This window comes from Linepithema humile, chromosome 7, assembly GCF_040581485.1.
Source record: "Linepithema humile isolate Giens D197 chromosome 7, Lhum_UNIL_v1.0, whole genome shotgun sequence".
NCBI lineage: Eukaryota > Metazoa > Arthropoda > Insecta > Hymenoptera > Formicidae > Linepithema > Linepithema humile.
In genome coordinates, this window is record NC_090134.1 from 3,003,779 (window position 1) to 3,024,485 (window position 20,707).

The window sequence follows — 20,707 nt, forward strand, 5'->3', positions numbered from 1 at the left end:
GTTAGTATTGGCACCGAAATGCTACCTGGTATCCGGTTGACCCCATGATTAACCGCACCTTACGTTCTTCGTCGTTCACCATTCTTAGAAATTTTTTACATATTATTTCAACTAATTAAACTTTTTTTTGTATTCAAAAAATATATTTTTGAAAATTTTAATTCTTTGTTTAGACGTGTGCATAAATAAACGAATATAAAGTTTAATGTGCGCAGTAATTATTTTATAAATATTAATTATTTCAAACGCTAATCTGCATTTATTTTTTTATTTTACAGATCAACTTTGTGCGCGTAATCGGTGCTACAAAATATATTCGTTCCGTCGTATAGTATAACAAAATGCGCGTCGGGAGTGCCGTTAATGCCGAGAGTTATAGCGAATCTATAGATGAACGCATTTTTGCTGTATGACAAATATTGGGACACGATTTTTTTTTACTTTGGGCTTGGCTCGGGGGAGGGAAAGGTTAGGTTTCAATCATAAAATCTCGACTACGGCAAAGGTATCTACTCGGTTCTACATGAAGGCCAATAGAATGGCTACCGAATGCTTTTCAGGTGCCTTGTATCTAGTCGGTTGATTGGATGACTAATCGCACCTCATCTTCTTCGAGCTTACTTTGCCCTCTGTTTTGAGAGAATCGTGCCCTAATTTATAAGTGCGGTCGTCTGAAACGTGGACGGGATTCGCGCGTAACGTCGCATTTTGGACAATTCGGTTCGATTCGCTTGCGACGTCGGGAATGCCGTTTAAAGTAAGTCGCGCGATTTTCGTATTTGGATATGCACGCGAGCAAGGCGTGCGCCGCGAACGCGTGTGAGTTAGTGTGGTGAGTGCCTCGAAGGATTGCTGAGAGGAGGAGGAGGCCTAGGAGGCATCGGGCGACAGCAGAGCAACGATATGGTAAGTAATTTATTGCACAAAATGCTTTTTTAACGGTGGCGGTATAGAAGCGAGCTTAATATAGCGAAGCGTTGAGCTAAGCTTTTTTACTTATCAAAGTTACTTATTATAGTAACGTCAAAATTTTTATTTGAGACAATAAAAATATAAAATATGAATTTAATAGCGCCATAATATTTTATAATTTAAAAATAATATTTTAAAAAGATTTAATTTTTTCGAAATTTAAATTGTTTAAGCTTTAGTCTAATTTTGATAGCGCATTTTGATACGCGCGATATCGGCTATCGCGTGCGAATAATTTATTTCTCACCCGTTGTTTGTGTTTAATTCAATCTTGTTAGGCTTACAAGATATTTGAGATTGTATACTGATAATAAAAATGCAAAAATTAGTGAAATATTAAGTAGAAAAGGTTACAATAAAAATTATTTGCTTGGTTTTAATTCTCGGATATAAAAAATAACATCGCCAGTTGAGAAATTATATCGCAGACTTTCAGTCTTTCTCGGACGACAAGAAACAAACTGTCAATAGCGAAGAGAATTTTTTCACGTAACGCTTATTCCACGAGATTTGTATCTTCCTTCTTTAGGTAATATATAAAGACTTCGTCGTGCTTTTTCGTAGTCGGCTACGCGAAGTGTACCTTTTACGCGAAGCGTTTATGCGACGTGCGTTTCGAGGATACGTAGCCGGAGCTTTCCCGCAAAGAGCTTTCGGCATCGTGCAAGGACTGCTACGAGCTTACCAAAGAGCTCCGCAGAGACATCCGGCTAGCTCCGTATCCCTACGGCCTCTTCTCCTACCGCGCGCAGTTTTCAGCTTTTACCCTTTCTCTTTTTTCTTTACGAAAAACGGTCAGCCGTATCGTTTCCGTCCGACATAGCGCTGTCTAAGGACACCGGGGAGCACTGGACGCTATTGCATGAGATATACAGTTAGATATATATATGTATGTTCTACGTACGTGCTTCGTTCGAACAGTTATCGATATTCGATTGTGATTCTCTCACAAGACTGTGGTGGCCATAAAAGTATATTCGAAGGAACGTAAGGTAACGCGAACTGTGTAAAGAGAGCAAAGATCTATACTCCCTTCATTTTTCCTATGTAATATATATCCTTGCTTGTGGACGACGAAGTAATAAAGTCTGCGCAAACTATCGCAAGCTCAAAGGAGATATAATTACACTTCCAAATTTCTCTTATATAAACTAGGAGAGTCCTAAACAAAATTACTTCCCCCCCCCCCCTTTCTCCATCCCTCACTCGTCGCAGTCACGGCATTGAAGATCATTTTCGCCGAGTCGCGCAACTTCAACTTTAGACATAGCACGTGACTCGTGTCACAAGGACTCAGCTACCCTTCGCCAGGACGATAAATCACGGGGAACCCGTTGAGCCCCTTTATTCGCGCCGCAAAAGCAGCTCCGTCTTCCTCCGTTCATCAGCGAAGTGACGTGGCCGTTGCGGCAACTTTTTGCTGTTATACAGGGTGTCACAAGACCGCATGTTCCTTTAGATAGAAAGATAATAGAAAAGAAACTAAGGAGAATGGTAGTCTTTTTTTATTATTGAGGCAGTAATAAATTTTTCAGTTAAGTTAATCAAATAGCAAGTTAATTTTATCTAGATTTTGCGGAATTATTTAACTTTGCGAATTAAGAAGCTTTGACATCGAGAAGAAACCTTGAAAGTATTAAACTTAGCATTCCAATTAATTTTTACTTGAATTTGTTTTAATAAAGAGCTCAGAGCTACTTGCTCGTCGAGAATTTAACATTGAAAATTGCGGTAAATAACGATTTTCTACTTAAGTAAGACAAGATGCGCTTCGAAGTGGTCGTAAAATCTATATAGTTGAAAGAACATTTAGTCGTTCCGGCACACCCAATATAACGTAATACGCGAAAACGTCGTAGGATTCTTCGCAAAACGCGACTCACGATGGCGTAATAAAGTTGCTTAGAACTTACCTTTGAGAAATGATGGTGGTTCCTGATGATGACTGGCGTCGTCGTCTCGAAACAAGTCGAGGGGATGACGGTGGACAATGGGCGAAACGTAGGGGAATGTCGGAGGAGAGAGATGATGACGGATAGGACGGTTCGAGGGAGTGAAATCGGGAAGAAGTGACGAAGGGCGAGTAGCGACGAGTGTTCGAGACGGTTACGCGAATCGGCGGATGGTGGTAATACGACGGGAGGAGGAAACACGGGAGTTCGCGCGGCAAGAGGAGAGCCCGAGGAGAGCGCGGAGGGCGAAGTCGCGGATGCAGGAACCTGTACGGGAATGGGGAACGGGGGGCGAATGGGTGGGTGAGGCTACAACAAAACAAAACACGATGAATGTCCCGATGTGCAAGCTGCAAGCAGAAAGAACGCCACGAAGATGGATGGTTAGTCCTCGTCCCGTCGGTCTCGCGCGGTCGCGCGCGCTGAATTATCTAGATAAATGCGCTGGGACGTACGACATCGTCCACGAACACCGGATTTACGCTTCGGGGTAATCGTTAAATATTTCCAAATTGGTCGCGAATTCATGAAAGCCGCGAGCGCTCCGCTGTACCGCGAGGGATTTGTTTATTGCTGTTGCGCGTTAGTCTATTGATGGTTTCGCATTTCGTTTTCGAGATAATTCGCGCATTGGAAGCTGGCCGCACGTCGCAAATCAATTCTGTTTTTTGTAATCCGTAAAATGGGGTCAAGCGGGACAGCGGAAGCTATCTCACAAATAGACGACATAATAATTTTAAAATATGATAAAACTAATTAGTTTTTTATAATTATATTCTCAGAAAGTGATTTACTTTTCGACAAAGAAATTTGCAACTTATTGCAAATTATTATCACAGGTATCTATAAAATATAATTAAGAAAAACTATATTTTGGTTATCATTATTTGATTCTTGAGGAATTTTTCTCTTCGACTGAAAACCGATTGCAAATTCAGAATTTATATTTATATAAAGAATAACAATAATGCATCGAAATACTTTTCATAAACAAGTAACTTAGCTAAGCCATAGAAATAGATCAATTTACCTTGACAGTGCCGCTAGATGCGCTAGAAGCGGGCAAGCGTCACGTCCTCGGCGAACGAAGAGAACTTATCCATATCTTGAGTGCGAGCAAGAACAGAAAACAGTCTTCCATTAAGTAACTGACGTGAACTAAATATTGTCTCTGTGAATCTTGAAAAATAACTGAGACATAAAGATTAATTTTTTTACACATGGTACTCATTAACTCAATGAGTGTATGTTTCCTTCGTTTGTAATATGTAAATTTGTAATTTTGCATTTAAAAAATGATATATTAGTGTTTCCAATTGTATCAAATTTTTCTAATTATTTAAAACATTTATAAATTGATTAACATTGATTAACATTAGAAAATGATTTACATATATTTTTTAATCGAATTGATCAAAGATTAAAAAGTCACAATGCCACTATTTTATATACGATTTTTAAGTTGAGTTGAAAAAATTCATGTGCTTGCGAAACTACGAGCTTCTCGTCCTCGTACTACAGCGTCTGATTCCACGGGCTCTTCAAGGTTCTTCACCGACCCTGAAGAGGAACGAATGTGAGGGGAAACGGTCATAGTTCTATTTCTGTCGCTCGTGAATCATACCGCTCGTACCTATCTCGTCTAACGCGTATAAGGCCTTGATACGGCTACGTTAAAAGGTGGATGCTCTCGATAACACGCGCTCTTAACGATGATTTCATAAGCGGATTATTCTTGTAATAACGTTAATCTTATAATAATCCTCTTTCTCGTTTTCTCAGTCTAGTTTAAAATTATGTTATTTGCTACAATAATGCCATATTGAAGAAGAAAAAAATTACAAATTAGTATTTCTTAATTGCGAACATTTTCAAAGAAGAATACATAAAATAAAGTAAATAATATTATGAAAGAGTAATTTTTAGTGATAAACGCGACTTGAAATACAAATAAATTTTAGAAAGTAACAAGAGAGACCTATAGAAATTCTAGAATTTAAAAAACTAACATTAGCTCGCAATATTGCTTGAACCAATGCTATTTGGCCGCTCACACTTTGCAGTTGAATTATTTGATTGAGATATTTTGTTGTAGACATAGTTTGGAAGTGTATTCTCGATGTTTAATTAAACGATCGCGTAACAGCAAGGAATTCGATGGATTACTGTATTTCTGATTAAATGAACATTACAACGGAATTTCGCTGATACACCGCATTGTCCTGATGTGCCAATTACCGGTTACGTAGTAACGATGTACTGACGGCGAAATTTAACTGGACTAACGTGAAATGGAGAATTGTCTACAGAACTTTAACATTCAATAAACTTGCGGATAATAGCGCGCCGATACCGGTATTGTGCCGCAGCAGTCAGCTTGACCACTATTAGCGTCGTTTCGTGAATTTGTGCACCGTCCTGGCTTTACTGCATTAGGATTCATGTGTTTAATCCGCGAATGGGAGGATCGTGCCGACGGTTGCGTTTAGGTGTATTACCGTATCGTTACGGAAATGCAACATAACGAATTATTTCATTGTTTCTCTCGTCAAAACTGATTCAAAATTGAAAATTAGGTAATTTCGAAACATTTTCTTTTTTAAATAAAAAGACAACACTCAGAATACTTGAAACATTTAAAAAATTTCAATAAATTTCTGTACTTTTTTCATTTTCTTTGTTTCTATCTTAATGTTAATAATATTAATGATTTGAATATTAATATTTAGATTAAAACATTTCCATTAGAATAGGTATATTTTTCTATTTTCTTGACTTTTTACAAATTGTAAAGCTCATAGAAGCAATTATTTTACTTCCTGCGTGAATAATTGCTTCAATATTCTTACATTTATAGCAATGTTTTCTGTAATGAACAAAAGTAGAAATATTGTGCCTTTTTCACGCAATTTAATGTGTCATAAACGTCGACAGCGTGAAATAAATGATGTACACATTGTTGCAAACTTTTCTGTACAGCGAGACGTATCGATAATACTCGGTTCTATTCAGTACGCTCAAAGTTATCGACGACTTTAAGAACTTTGCCGAGCCTGTTGATTTCAAAAGACACATTGTACGTGAGCAACGACGACTCCGCTCGAGAGTGAGCATCGAGAAATCGTCGAGGGAGAACATTTATTTTCCGGCTGCGAAGCGCGCGCCTCACGTTACCTTCGAAACACTCCTCTATGTAAATTACTGTCGATACGCGAATGCTTCTTTTTGTTTTACATTCCCTATCTCCCCGTTGTTATCGGAAACCATTGAATTCATGATCGTTTCGCGGACGAGGGTGAAGAGAGAGGGGGGGACAAGCGCGCTCTCGAATGAATAAAAAAGGCAATCGGTGCTGGGGCGCGATGTAAATTCATTACACGTGTATGTCGCGCATTCGTCCGAACGCGTTTGTTTGTAGAATCTAATCAAATATTGTCGCATGCTCATTCGCGCCATTTTTTTATAAAAGTTTTATTGTCGAAGTTGGTGGAAATGCGACGATTCGATCGTATATGACATATGCTTTCTCCATAGTCGATATTCAATATACTGCTTGTATATAAACAATTACATTAACGAACTGATTTTTCGAAAATAAAGATATTGCTTTTAATGCAAAAACGAGTCCCGAAGAATCAAATAATATTGTTCTCTAACTTGTTGTCACAAATAGAATGTAATTATGCTATATAAAATCGGTTTATAGCAATAGCAAACTAATTTTTTCACTGCAATTTTCTTAAAAAGATATAAATAAGTAAACTTTTGTTCTCTCTTTCCCGTATTATGTCAATTTGAGCGGTTTATATTAAATTAAATTATGTTAAATTAAGATTAAATTGAATAAATTTATTAAATTACATTTAGTTAAATTTTAAATCTCTTTTCAGGCTATTAAGACAGTAACATATTAAATTTGTAATTTTTTATCAAATCTTATTGTTAGTTAATTTTGCAAAATAGAATGAAAAATCCCTAAACTAGCAGCATTAGTTCCATATGAACTGCTCTCGATTATGACGTCATTTATTTATCGGGGTCAGGTCGAGGCTGCCGCACTAGTTATGTTACGCAAATGTAACCACTGGGTAGTCGAGGGTTAATATGTTACCGCGGCGTCGCGCATGTTCAGGAACGACAAACTACACTGTGCTCGTGCTCAGACCGAACGAGAAATTGCCGCAATTCCGACGAAGGCGGAATCCTAAGCGCGTAGTAGGCTCGGTAATTCTCCCCGTTTGAGGAAGGTAACGCGAAGGCTTGCCACGGTGGCGTACTAAACACTAGACGCCGGGTATAGCGTATTGGGTTGCTCGGTAATACGTATCGGACTACATTTCACGGTTGATCGAGGCGTCCGGGCACAAGCCGGCAGCGCCATAGACTATTTCCCAAAGGATTTCTAGAGCGATATAATGGGTTTGCCAAGGTATAACGTAGCTGGCTACCTAACTCTATCGTATTACCGGGCCGACCGAGCGCTCTTCCGACCGGAGCTCGACCGACCGTGGCCTCAATCGAGTCCTCACGGGGTGAATTCGTCAACCTGACGCGCTCTCGCGGGCCGTCTCGGAGCAATGAGAAAACGCCGGGTTGAACGCGTTTCTGCGCGGGGTTTGATTTGAAAATTACACTTCCTCGCCACGTACACCTCGGCGATCTCGTACTTCTCGCAGCGATTCTTCCCTCGCTTTTGCCTCGCGATCATCCCCCGGGCGTACATCTTTTCGCTTCCGTCAGGGGCGAAACTTCTCTCTGCCTACCTACATACCTACTTACCTACCTACCTACCCGATCGCTTCTATCTCGCAGGATCTGTGAAAAGGCTTCTTCAGGTCGGGTAAAATTGAAAAGTGGAGCTACGAATCTCGTTTAGATCGTTCCGTGCGATTCGGGTAAGGTCGGCGCCCGCCCGCGCGCGGACGCGCGCGCGTGCTCCCCGTACGCGATTTATCGACTTCCCTTCTTCGCTCCCTCGTTGGGAGCAGCTCGATTTGATCCGAGAAAATCGCATTCTGCGCGAAGTAATAAAACGCGAATGTACTTTTGCTACGAAGAGCGGCTATTAATTATCGCGCCTGATAGTCATCCCTTCCCCTTCCTGCTTTTCACGTTCTTTTTCATTTTGAGGCGTGCTTTTCTGGCGTGTACCTTCGGCAGAGCGTACGGAGACTACGGATGTCACGGGGAGCATTGTGTGAGCATACGAGGTCGCGTATCGAGAGTCTTTTGTTGGTGCTACATAAAGAGGGTAGAAAGGAATGAGAAAGGCTATTGTCTCGGCAGTCGTGCCACTACGAGAACGGAAGTACTTCATGCCCGTATTTCAGGCATTTTTTAATACCACGAGTGACTTGTGCCGCGCTGAGCGCTATTAACCCTTTCAGCCCAGATTATTTCTAAATGTTCAAAATAATGCTGGAACATCTTCCGTGCTTTATTTACTTTATTAATTTTCTGCTATATTATACTACTATAGCCTGCTTAATTTCTCGGATATATTTTATATTTTAGGATTTATTAAATTAATATAACTAGAATTGTTTTTTTTTTTTTTTTTTTTTTATATCGTAAAAATAAGATAAGCTTATTGATTTTTAAAGATTCTTTTCGCAAGCAATTGCCATTTTAACGAACTATCTATTTTGGAGCTTACATTTCTGATAATTTCCATAAATATGTTACTTATTCTGATTTACTATTTTAGGGTATTATTTAGCTAATAATAATTTTAGTTCTACTGTCTTCTTGATATTCACATTCAATAAAATGACAATCGTACTTAAATATAACAAATTTGCCTGTATTTTATCAAATTATTAAAAGATTATTATACTCTATAATTCAATAATTTTTCTTTTTAACTAAATGCGATAAAAATGTCCAAATTTTAACTAAATGCGATTATTAGTAAAACACAAACACACATTTGGCGTATACTTAAGATTCAGTCACGGATATCACTCCGATTTCCGAGAGATTTATTTTATTGCCGGCTATTTAGTCAGCGACGTTCTAAAAGCGATTATTACGGTGCAATACAACTCAATACTCGTAGAGAAATGCGTTCACTCGCTCGCTACGCGCTCGTAGTCTGTCACTTAGGTGGATATCCGGTCTGCCGAATGTCCTGGCAGTTGTTATAGTTTAATGCGTCAGGCGCCGCTATAATGCGGATTCATTGCCGGTGAAAGCAGCGTCGGGTGGGCAGTCGTTCGTGTAAACATCGTGTACGCCGGCTAGCCAGCCAACGAGAAATCCTGCAACCGCGCGTCCGCATACGTTGTATATACGTTTACCGTCTTTCTGTCGGCGGCCCTCTGTCCATTCACTCCAAGGACGTGCGCCCTTATTTCGTCTCAGTTGCCTTTAATGAAAGTCATAAAGCGCGTTCTCGAATTTGCGGCGCGCGTGATGCTGGCGAACTGGCGCCGGAGCGGTGCGAGAAGCCTCGTATTCACGTAGGAAGACGATAGGGTTTCCGCAATAGAATGACCGCATCGAAAAGGCGAGTCAATGTGTCGGCGGTGTTGACGTAATGATCACCGAATGGCGCGAGCTATCCGTACAGCCACTCATGTCTTATGCGCGCGCGCGCGCGAACTGATACAGCTTAATCAGGTAGGCACGCATCTGTTACGCTCCGGTCAAATTCGCACGCTATCAAGTTAATTTATTTATTTATATTAATAATTTTGAATAATTTAGCTTTGCTGCCCCGATTAGCTTGACGAAGATGCTCTTGTTGTTGCATTGTTGGAAGATGCGGGCGTTGCTTGGCCGGGTATATCAGACAAATGCCATTGATAGTGACCACCGTCAGGAGATGTTCACATTGGTATGGCTATGTAGTCTCAATGGAATAATATCTATCTGCCGCGGAATAATATCTCTCGACGGAATAATATCTATATTCGAATAGAACGGATATTCAATTTCGCGCAATGCCAGATTAAACTCAGGTTTATCAGAATAAAGCTACCGGCAAATTATTATTGTAGCGACATATGATGTTACAGTGATAAAACGTCTTCTGTGAGATTTGCCAATGAGAGTTTTTCCAGCGAGAAATCTCTGTTTCGCGATGGTTTAATTGTCTAGGAAAAAAAGCGTAATTGCGGAATTTTTTTTCTTCTTTTATCATTAAAAAAAAAGACGTAAACCGACTGCTCTTTCAGAATGGTGCGTTTAAGAATTTTCACTTTTATATTCAGCCGTAAGTGATTTTCCTCTTTCTTTTCGTATTCTGCGAGAATTCGTGTTCTGGAATACGAAACATAGCACACTCCATTCCATTGCATGTATTATAATGTTAACGTATAATGTTACGAAAGTCTATCGCAACCCGCACTAACTAGAAATAGGGCTTCATGGAACAGCTGATATAGATTTAATAGCCTAAGCTTCATGCGGGATGCATTAGTACTGCGATTACTGCGTAAGGGGAGATTTGTGGTTTATGTATAACTCTCCCATATTATGTGTAACTCCCACGATTATAGAGTTCACGAATGTATTAAATCATTAGTGAATGTTTGCCGTATACATTATCGGGTCCTAGCGTCGACTACGTTGCACGTTGTAGTACAACGCGGCAATGAAAATGCGTCCCTAAATTATTTGTCTTAAAATTTTCAGTCTATGCCCTACAAGAATTATGTCTCTCATAAATTATATTAGGTATATATTTGTCGGAGACAAGTCAAAAAGAGTAGAAGGATATTTAAAGAATCAAATCTTTTCAAAAAGTCTCTTTACTTTTAAACTTTTTGACCTCGTGATGACCTCTAAAATACAGCATATGATATTATCTTTTCGAGATTTCCTGTTAGAAATAGATATCGAGAGATCTTTCTTTCCACCTCTTTCTACTTTCTTGAACAAATTTATCCTTTCCATTTTAATTTTTAAAACAAATTTTTTTATTGTGCTACATTTTTATTATAAAAAACCTCATTTTAGTAATATAAAAATGTATTTAAAAAATTAAGAAGCAAATTAGACTATATATCGTAATCGTTCACAAGAGTTTAAACTTTGAAGAATTTGAAAGTTACGAAATTTTCTGCTATCGAGAAACGCTTCGTTTGGTGTTAAAATTTATAAACGGCGAGTATCGTTAATTCCATCATGGTCTATTCATTGTCGGACAATATTTCTCTCTTCATACATTTTAATTTGGTGACCTTCCATCATACGCGTGCGCGCTTTAATTCATTCCTTTTGTTCCGTGACCGGATTCATCATCTCTCTCTCTCTCTTTTTCTCTCTCTGCCGCTGCTGTCCATATTCAGGCCGCGCAGCGGCGGTCGTGCATTGTTGTATGTACCGATCCTTTGACGGTTTTGCTAAGTGAAGTGCATCAGGTGAGCAATTTGCCGTAATGTGCGCATGCTGCGTTGTGATGAATGTGTACCATTGCATAAATATTTATCCCTATCGAAATGTTCTATCGCGCAATAACATATTTTAATTAGGAATTTTTCAGCGCTTATTTCGCGCTGATACGAAGATGCGTTCTCACGGAGTATCATAATTTTCTCAGATGCGTTACTTCAGTATGCAAACTTTTATGCGATCTCTTGTTCCGCAGTTCTTTTCTCTTCCATTCCATGGTGTTTGCATATCTCATTATTTTAGTGCATTAAATGTCACGACGGTCATCTAATCGATTTATATTTTATTATTCATATAATGTTTTATTATCATATTTTATATACATTTAATATATATATTTCCAAAATTTACTAGATTATACACTTTTTACACACATGAGATGCATAGTAAAAACTGATAAAAGGTTATATATATATTGAGTATATTATTATTTAACATATTTGTGACCCTACATAATCTACGCACGTGTACACAGAAATACATTCCCGCGCAAACGGTAGATTTTCCGCGCGCTCGTAAAAGCCGGCAAAACGCGAGAGCGTCACTGCTCGCATAATCACGGACCTGCGTTACTACCCGCGGCACATTTACGAGCAGCCTCGCCTCTCGGCCGGTGACATAATGTAAAATGAACCAAGATTTATATCGCACTCGGCGTATTTTACGCGTTCGTACGGGGTCGATTGTCCGCCGGCGACCGGTGCTTCGTATCTCGTATCGAGTGCGCGAACGTCCGAATTTGCTCTGTAACGCCGGCTTTGTGCTATTTAATTTTCGTGCGGCACAATTATCCACCGGACATACTCCGCGCACTGTCACTCGTTAAACGTTTACCGTTGCGCGCGGATTCCGCGCGAGATGATCTCTCGCGACGAATGACAGAGCCAAATTATAGAGACGTCATAATAATTTCTCTCACGCTCGAAATGTTAAACGCTTTTGTAAAATCAGATGATATCTGAAATTTATAAAATATACAAGATATTTCTTACTTTTAATTTTAGTATGTTTCTTTGAATCATTCTATGAAATATAGTAAAAATTGATTTTACATTTATTTAATAAACTATAGTTAAAATAAAGTTCATTTTTAGAATGCTATTAATTTCATGTGAAAATCAGCGAAACATGTATATGTTGGGTGACATTAATGTTTGCAGAATTGTTAATAAAGATTCACTAATTAGCCAGTATTGCGCGTATGGAGACGTAAGTGCGAATTCGTGTTTCCATCATTAAGTAATATAATTATATAAATAACCATAACTAGAACAAACTTTCTTGAATTGGAGTGGCAAAGTTGATTTTAAGTTATTATTGATATTGCCAGTAACATTAACTGTAATTTCTGCCCGTTTTCTAATATTTCTTGTCTAGAGATATAAATGAAAATATCACTATTATTGGATAATTACGTATCGTTGGCTATAATAGTTTTGCAAATTGGATCGCCCAAATTTATGGAATTATTGCAATAATGATATGCATTAATAGTACTCGTTAATTATAGTTTCTGTTTTTACTAAGTTTAGGAACATAATTCTGTTTTCACCGTATATGAATTTAGTCCATTTTCATATATTCCTTGCGTAAGGATGTAAATGATAATTCATATGCCTCCTATTTATAATTATGTAAACAACAACAGTATGAATAACAGTTTCATGACTAGAATGGCAGTTACTGAATATTCGTTAGTTATTAAATATCGGATTGTACACAGTATGATTATACACAGTATAATTCGATAAAGTGTATAATCATATTGTGTACAATCCGATATTTAATAATTAACGAATATTCAGTAATAATAGTTTCCGAATATTTCTTATTAAATAGTAGAAGAGGATTCGTGTCATAGTTAATACAGGTTCATAAATAATGATAATGTTGACCGGAATAATCACATGAACCGTGATGCACTTGAGCGTCACTGCGTAATCGCGCTGTAACACTCTCTTGCACCGCTCGGCGTTGATTCTCGCTGCGCCGGCCGGCTCGTCGGGCGGATGACAAAATGCAAAATGGACGAAGATTTGCATCCGAACTGGCTTTGCTTTACGCGCTGCCGGGTGCGTCCGTCGGGGCGTAGGTGGATTCGCGGGGGCGCGCGGAGAATGGCGCAGTGAATCCTCTCGTTCGATTATGCGAACGTCCGTATCGTCACGGATGATGTGCGACGCGGCATAATTTCATGGCTCGCACGAAACCGGGTACAGAGACTCGATAGCTTTGTCGAAAGGGAATGGAACAGCGCGTCGTTGTGCCAATCTCTTCTCGAACTTCCGCCGATATTGATTATTGTACGGGAAATGTAACATCTGTCAAGATACGTGACAAGAGCTGATTGATAAACAAAAATTAATCATAGCGAGAAAAATTTGTTTGAATTTACTTTTTTTGTAGCTTGTGTTTCTAAATTAATTAGTTCAACAGTTGTTTAATAATTATTCTAGTAATAATACATACTGTTATTTCTCGAAAGTATGTCTCAGAAGTTATAATTTATGGTTTAGAATATCCAAGACGTGTTTAAAATATGGGTTGGTTGAAAATAACGTTTACATAAACGTATCTTTTATGTAAATCCTCAGTATTATTCCATCCACGATACAACGCGGGACTCTTGGGGTAACTTTCGGCAACTTCGGGCATTACGCGATATCCGTCCGTTGTTTTATCGAAAGTTTGTCGCGTCAGCGATCCGTGAGGGAAGTTACAATCGGTTCGAAAGAGGGAAACATATCCCATTGCATCTTTCTTGCTGAAAGTCAAACAACGGTTGAGTCGCGGTGTGGCCAAGAGCGAAACTTTTGCGACGATAAATCGATATTCGTTCTTTGAAATGCGGCGGGCAGTATTCATCCACGATGTTTCCCGTGTTCCCTATTAGAGACGCTTCGACCTATCCCCGCGGAAAGTTTCCCGTGCTCTTGGAAATTGACGGAATTTGCGAACGGCGCCGGAGAAGGATGGCTCTCGCCTGTTTTTCTTTCTCCTTACTCCAACTTTGCACCGTGTAGAGAACGGTTCGTTTCCGGCGACTATTTACTTTTAATAATAGCACGAGAAATCGAATGTCGATTTTGAATACCAGGCGTGCTCTTTCTTCTTCGCCAAGATAAGATCGTCTATGTGCGAAATTGAATTTCCAATTCAATTCTCTCTACGGCGTGCGATATCACGCGGCGTATTTTTTTATGCGAGATGTCCACAGATGTATTGCATATATCGTTTTATCTATTGATTTCTTGTTAAGCATTTGATTTAGAAACTCCATTTTTTTTCAACGTAAATTTTCAAGCATTAATGATCTCTGAGTTTAGTTTCACGTAAATTTTTCACAATTTACAAGTTGATTTAATCGTCAAAATGCCGAAGTGTAATCTAGCAACGTGTATAGTTTATGGTTCATAAGTTCGTGTTTATCAAGCAACAACAAGCAACATGATGTATTCACGATGAAGTTTCGCCGAACTGTTCGCCGCATTAGGCGATCTTTTCGCTATTAATGCGATTTTCTACGGCGCCATGTGTGACAGGATAAAGTAAAAAAACTGTTCGCGCGTTTCCCGGGTTTCGCAGAGTCCAAAAAAACATCGCGGACTAACGCCGCTCTCGTGTCATCTCTTGCATCTCCTTTTTCCGAGCAATCGTTTCGTCATCAGTGGGATTTTCTTGAGAATGGGCAGACTGATGCAAATGTATCGTGCTGGATTTTTCAATATCATATGAAAAATTTCGAAAACAGGATTTTGCGCCGGGATTTTCCATTCGATGTCTTTAGTATGGAAATTAGCTTTTGTATTTTTAAAAAATTCTCGTTTTGCATTGGAAACATTTTTTTGCTAAAGCTGAGGATTATTTGTTGCTAAAGTAATAAAAAATTTATAATGATAAAATCAAGAGATATTGTTTCTTAGCAATTAGGAATTTATAAACAAAACTTCGTTGGCTTTTTTTATAAATTAAACATTATTGTTTAAACTATATATTAATTTTATAATGTAAATTTTTTATTTTTTTATTAAACAGTCATCGTGTTATTTATGTGCCATGGTTGTTAACTCTCCCACTTGATCTAATTAATTTTGCGTGATTCTTTATATTTTTTTCCTTATCTTTCGCCCAGATCGCAGGTGAATTATCTTCTGGAATGTTCTCTGTAGGTACAATTATATACATTTTTTAATTTTTAATGATATGTCTAAAGTTCGCGCGCGAATAGAATTACAGACAGAAACTCGAGTTCGATGCAATCTCTCTATAGATAGCATCGTGCGTTCTCGCGTGTGGCGTGTAACGCTTTCATTAGACGAGTTATTATCTGCACCGGATATATTGCGAAACACGTTGAATAGCCTTTGTCACGTAGTTTTCGTTGTGAAGGCTTTCATCGATTTAAAATGTTTTGACGAGCTCGAGTAATAAACGTATTCTATAGTTCGAGTTGAGCGAGTGAAAGGTGGAAAATGTTATAACTGATTCAATTGCAAATTACTTATAATCCAAATAAAAATTTCAATCAAAATTTTTTTAAAACTTTGTATCCGATTATGCGATAGTGGCATGTGACTAGAAATTTATAAAATACCGGCATGAATAAACAACGATCCTCTCGTTAATACGAGGTCAGTCAGTGTTTTTTATCTCGTTTTTATAAAACGCGAAGAAATATGTAAACTCAGCGAAACGAAGCTCGCGTAATGTTTTAATCCGATCACCGTTCGTTTTAGCATAGAGATGTGATGTGATTATTAAATTTGCATATATCACACGCACGCAGTTTTTGCCGAAAGTTTCGAAGTCAAAACATTGATTTCTTCAAATTGGAGAGAATTACTTTTCCAGGAATAGTAGCAAAGCTGAAAAAAGAGCATTCAGAATTTCTCTTTACATTATTATTTTATAAACTCTATCAATTTTATTATCTTAGTTCCAGAGGATATCGGAATATTATAACACGGACGTCTCAGTCAGGACGTCGCAAAATCTAAAAATTTAAAAGTTCAGTGATTCTAAAGTCAAATGAAGTATGATTAAAAAATAAGGCAGACGAAAAAGTTTAAGAGCGGTTTCCGTTCACTAGCATTAATTTCTGGCATCCTTGTCACTTTGACTTTATCATCCCCAACGGGCACTCGATATGTCGATACGACCGATCGAGCTTTGACACGTCATTCGGTGACTTGTTACTCGGACCTCGAACCTAATTTGACAGTGAATACGACGGATAGGAAACTGCACAACAAGACCAACAGAAGTAGAAAGCGATCGTGTGATTAATACGAATGTCAGACATTGAGACGCGCGCACATATATTCAAAATTTAATTTCATTTAGGATCACTTCAATATTTGACGCTAATTAAGGCGTTAATGAAAACTCTCGGAGCGAATAGTCTCACGAAATCCGAAGGCACGCACTTCCTTCTTTCACCCTCTTCCTGCGCGAGAATGCCACTCCCGTCTTTCACTCTTCGTTGCGCGCTTTCGAGTAGATCCGAGAAAGATGGATGATCATGGTACGAGAATCAAGTCTACACGCAATGAGGAACACGTACATGTATATAGAGTGTCCCTGAAAGAGAAAGATTTTTTTTTTTTTTTTTTTTTTTTTTTTTTCATAGAGTTTGCTCAGTGAATATTGAATCAAAATTATATTTTCCAAATTTGATATTAAAAATTAGAATTTTAATTGATTAGGTTTTAAAAGGTAATGAAATGCAAGCAAGGAAAATCAATTTTCAATGAAGAATTTAAAGCGAACATTAGCTTAATAAAAATCTTATAGTTTTGATTACAATAATGTATTGAATCTTTTAATTTTGACGATAATAATAACATTTGTTAAAAGGAAGTTTAACTTGCACTTCAGAAATAGATTTCTATTACTGATTCGAATTCTGCTTGGGACACCCTGTATGAAGATACATCCGACGTTGCGTGCAACTGTTTAGACCGTTAAATAAATCATACAATACCCAAATAGAGATCTTTGTTTTAAGACGAGGGTATATTCAACGAAGTGCTCTTACTCCAACGCGAAGTTGATTACTTAGAGTTGGAAGCGTCGGAAGGAATCTCGAAATAAGGATCTGCTTATGATCGCGCGCGTGGAATGCGAGAGCCCGTCCTATTAACGAAAGTCGAGCGATCGAAGGAAATTCATTTTCAGACATTCCTTTAACTTACTTGGCAGCTTAGATATAATCCATCTCTGGAAATAAATTACGGAGCTGGAGAAAACATGGGCTTTATCCCATTCGAAAATACCGTGCATTTCTATGATATTCGTGAGATGCATTATTTAAGTAATTACGAATAAAGAATACACAGCATAGCTGAGCATAATTTTTGTTTGTTTTGTAATTAACTAGTTGCTAATATTTGCATTACTATGCGACAGCATATACAACATTTACGTTTCTCCAAATTAAATTCTATGCATTCTCTCTCTGCATTTTCTCATATATCTGTTAAGCAGTCGCTTTAGCACACGATCTAATTGTAGAATGAATAATATATTACGAAGGTAGAAAAAAGCAAGAGAAATTTGTACAAATTATTTATGCATAAAAAAAATAGTTCCTTCATTTTATGTATTATATAATAGAAGTTAACGCAAATAACACCGACAGACTTTTTTGTTGTTGTCTTGGCTATCTACGGTCTTTTTAAACAAGGTGTTTCTTTTTTTAAAATAGAAGTTAATTTTTATATTAAAACTTTTTTACGTATAACATTAAGATCATTCTTTTATACATATTTGTTTCCGTTTACTTCGAAATCGAGTGCGTAGCCATGTAGTTCCATTCCACATGTGTTCGGCGTTTTTTGGTGTCTCTTAATGGGCGATTCACTCGCCCCTCGATACTGTTAAATTTCGATTATCGGCGAAGAGTGCGGTGAGGGGGAAAGGGGAAGGCGAAGCTAACACAAGGTTCGTGTATGTATCGTGTGGACGACAGAGCCAACGAGAGCCAGCAATCAATTCTCTTTTGCCAAATTAGTCTGACAATAAAACTCTCTCGATCCCCCTTCTCGTCGCATCTCTCCCTCCGTGCCTTCCCTTCGTGTTGTGTTGCAGGTACACGTAGCAAGATAGCGAAGAGCGCGGGCTGGACGGGGAGGGCTCGAACATTGAAAATTCTCTGTGATTCGGCGGAATTGATTAGTCCACCGCGCCGCTTTCGCGTATTTATGCAGGCCGCCTAGTCGTTACTGCTCGTGATTTCAGTTTGCATACGAGCCGGACTAATGCACGTACAAACGCGGGCGCGAGTCCACCAAATTATTCGCTCGTGACGATTAACAATATCGGGACCAGGCTTATCCTGCGGGACCGACAAGCCCGAAGTCGCCCTCGCCGTCCGGCATTCATCGGTCCCTCGATTCCAAATTGATGGAATGTCATTGGTGGAATGTCGTACGACGCGATCCGGATATCGATCGCGTATGTGAAATGCGTAAAATTTCGTACTCAGGTGTGAGGTAGATTAGTATCAGTTCTAATTTGTAAGTTGCAATATCTAACCTAGGGATATTTGAAAATAAAATTTCGCTATTTAACTTTGTGTTGTTTAAGTGGTAATAAAAAGAGCAGCTTTCACAAAATAATTCTTACTATTTTCTATATATAATTTCGTTATTTTTATATACGTTATTTTTAAATATGCAGTTTTAGAGAAAAGAGTACATAATATAAAGTTCCATTTTAGAGATTTATCAAACTTTACGGAGTAAGTAATTGATTTCACAGACTGTTAGTTTCACTAAATGTACATAATTGCGGACGCCGTTACTTTAAACCGGGCATCATAATGTTACTTTTGGCCGTTTTGCCGATCCCGCTGCGTGACACTATAGTAGAATTATTATTATTATGTACAAAATAGAACAGAACAAGGCTGTCGGATTATTCGCTCGCGGAAATCGACATCCCCAGGTGATCGAATTCCCACCGATGTGTATTGTTTTCGCTTGCGACAGCGCGTCGGTTGATCGAAAATCAACCGTGCACCGGACGCTAGCGATTTGCCGTGCTAAATGTTTACGCGCACTTATTATCGCCACGAGCGAATCATAAATATTGCCGTTAAATCCAGCTGTTTGAAATCCGAGTTCGCTATTGGTAAATCGGATGAATACTTTCTGTCTCGATAAATTGCTGCTATAATCGCAGTTATTATTGCCTCAATCGGTACACAAGGTAACCACTCCGCGAATCAGCAACAAACGAACAGTTAACAACCCCAAACGATTTAATCTCTCTGTGCATCGCATTTTATCAGTATTATTGCGTTAGCGTTTTATAACTGTACGTTAATTATCAGATTAAATTGATGATTCTAATGCAAGAATATTTATCGTGTATAATAATAGCTCCATATGATTGACAAAATTGAGTATATATAAAATATCAATTAATAATTAGCGACAATATGTGAAGCGAAAGGCTTACCACAATCAGATGTTTAGAATGAATAAAATTTAGAACAAATAATTTTACTTTGTAATTTTTTACATATCTTTTAAAAACGTTATTATTTTTTTTGCGAAGTTCACGATATGTGGAACCAAATTTCCGCACTGAAGTCTTTGACTGTTATTTGAGATTTCAAGCTTTCGAACGGAATTGAGAACACTTCTTATGAATTTTGCATAGTCAATATGTAGAGCGCGTAAAATCGAGATCGAATGGAAAGGCAGCGAAGGCAATATTCGCTAGTAAAATCCCCAAGGTATACGTTTAAGTATTCGCAAATTTCGGGCTTTCCAATTGTCTTCGCGCTTAGGGGCGATAGCGGAAAATGTTGGGCTGGCAAGAAGGCGCGGGCGAAATGTCTGAAATCCGATTTAAAGAGGAAAGCGCCATGCGGCAGTATCGTAAGAAAGATCTTCACTGTGTTTCCAATAAAGGCGAACTTAGTTTTCGCGGTGTAGCCAGGTTTTCGTAATCTTCCAGTTGTTGCCCGCCAGCCGGTATCTCGGCTAGTTTGCTCCAATTGATTATTCGTGCGTTATTCTTGTTCACTTCTGCTATTATCTTTCTTTTTTTTACGTGATTTTTTTTTATATGTGTGTGTGCACAATTTGAGCTTTATTAATTAAATACTTTAAGGTATTGATGTTGGATCGAGAGATAAATTGTTGATCGAAATTTTTACATTGATTTCGATAATTATCGTACGATTATTAGATATACAATAGTTTCTATCAGCAATAAAGATTAAAGCATTTAAAATTTATGGCAAATATTTTTTATATATTTATTACAAATATATGATAGAATTTTGTATGTATAAATATATATTAATTTATTTAAAACTATGTAGTTTTAAATGAAGAGTGTCTTAAGTAATAAATTGTTTCTCGTAAATTCTC

At 38.1% G+C, this 20,707-nt stretch overlaps 1 protein-coding gene and 1 long non-coding RNA gene across 2 annotated transcripts in view; one reads left to right on the forward strand and one right to left on the reverse strand.

Annotated features, from left to right (window-relative positions):
• LOC105668497 (uncharacterized) overlaps positions 1–20,707 on the forward strand; it is a 238,541-nt gene that overhangs the window by 12,971 nt on the left and 204,863 nt on the right. Inside the window, exon 3 of the long non-coding RNA XR_001100114.2 lies at positions 279–906. This is a non-coding gene — a long non-coding RNA (uncharacterized lncRNA). The remainder of the gene's footprint in view (positions 1–278; positions 907–20,707) is intronic.
• Positions 1–20,707, reverse strand: part of vn (membrane-bound neuregulin protein vein) — a 309,296-nt gene that overhangs the window by 11,755 nt on the left and 276,834 nt on the right. Inside the window, exons 6-7 of the transcript XR_001100113.2 lie at positions 3,955–4,029; positions 2,886–3,274 (exon numbers count right to left, since the gene is read on the reverse strand). The gene's annotated coding sequence lies outside the window, so the exon portion shown is untranslated. The remainder of the gene's footprint in view (positions 1–2,885; positions 3,275–3,954; positions 4,030–20,707) is intronic.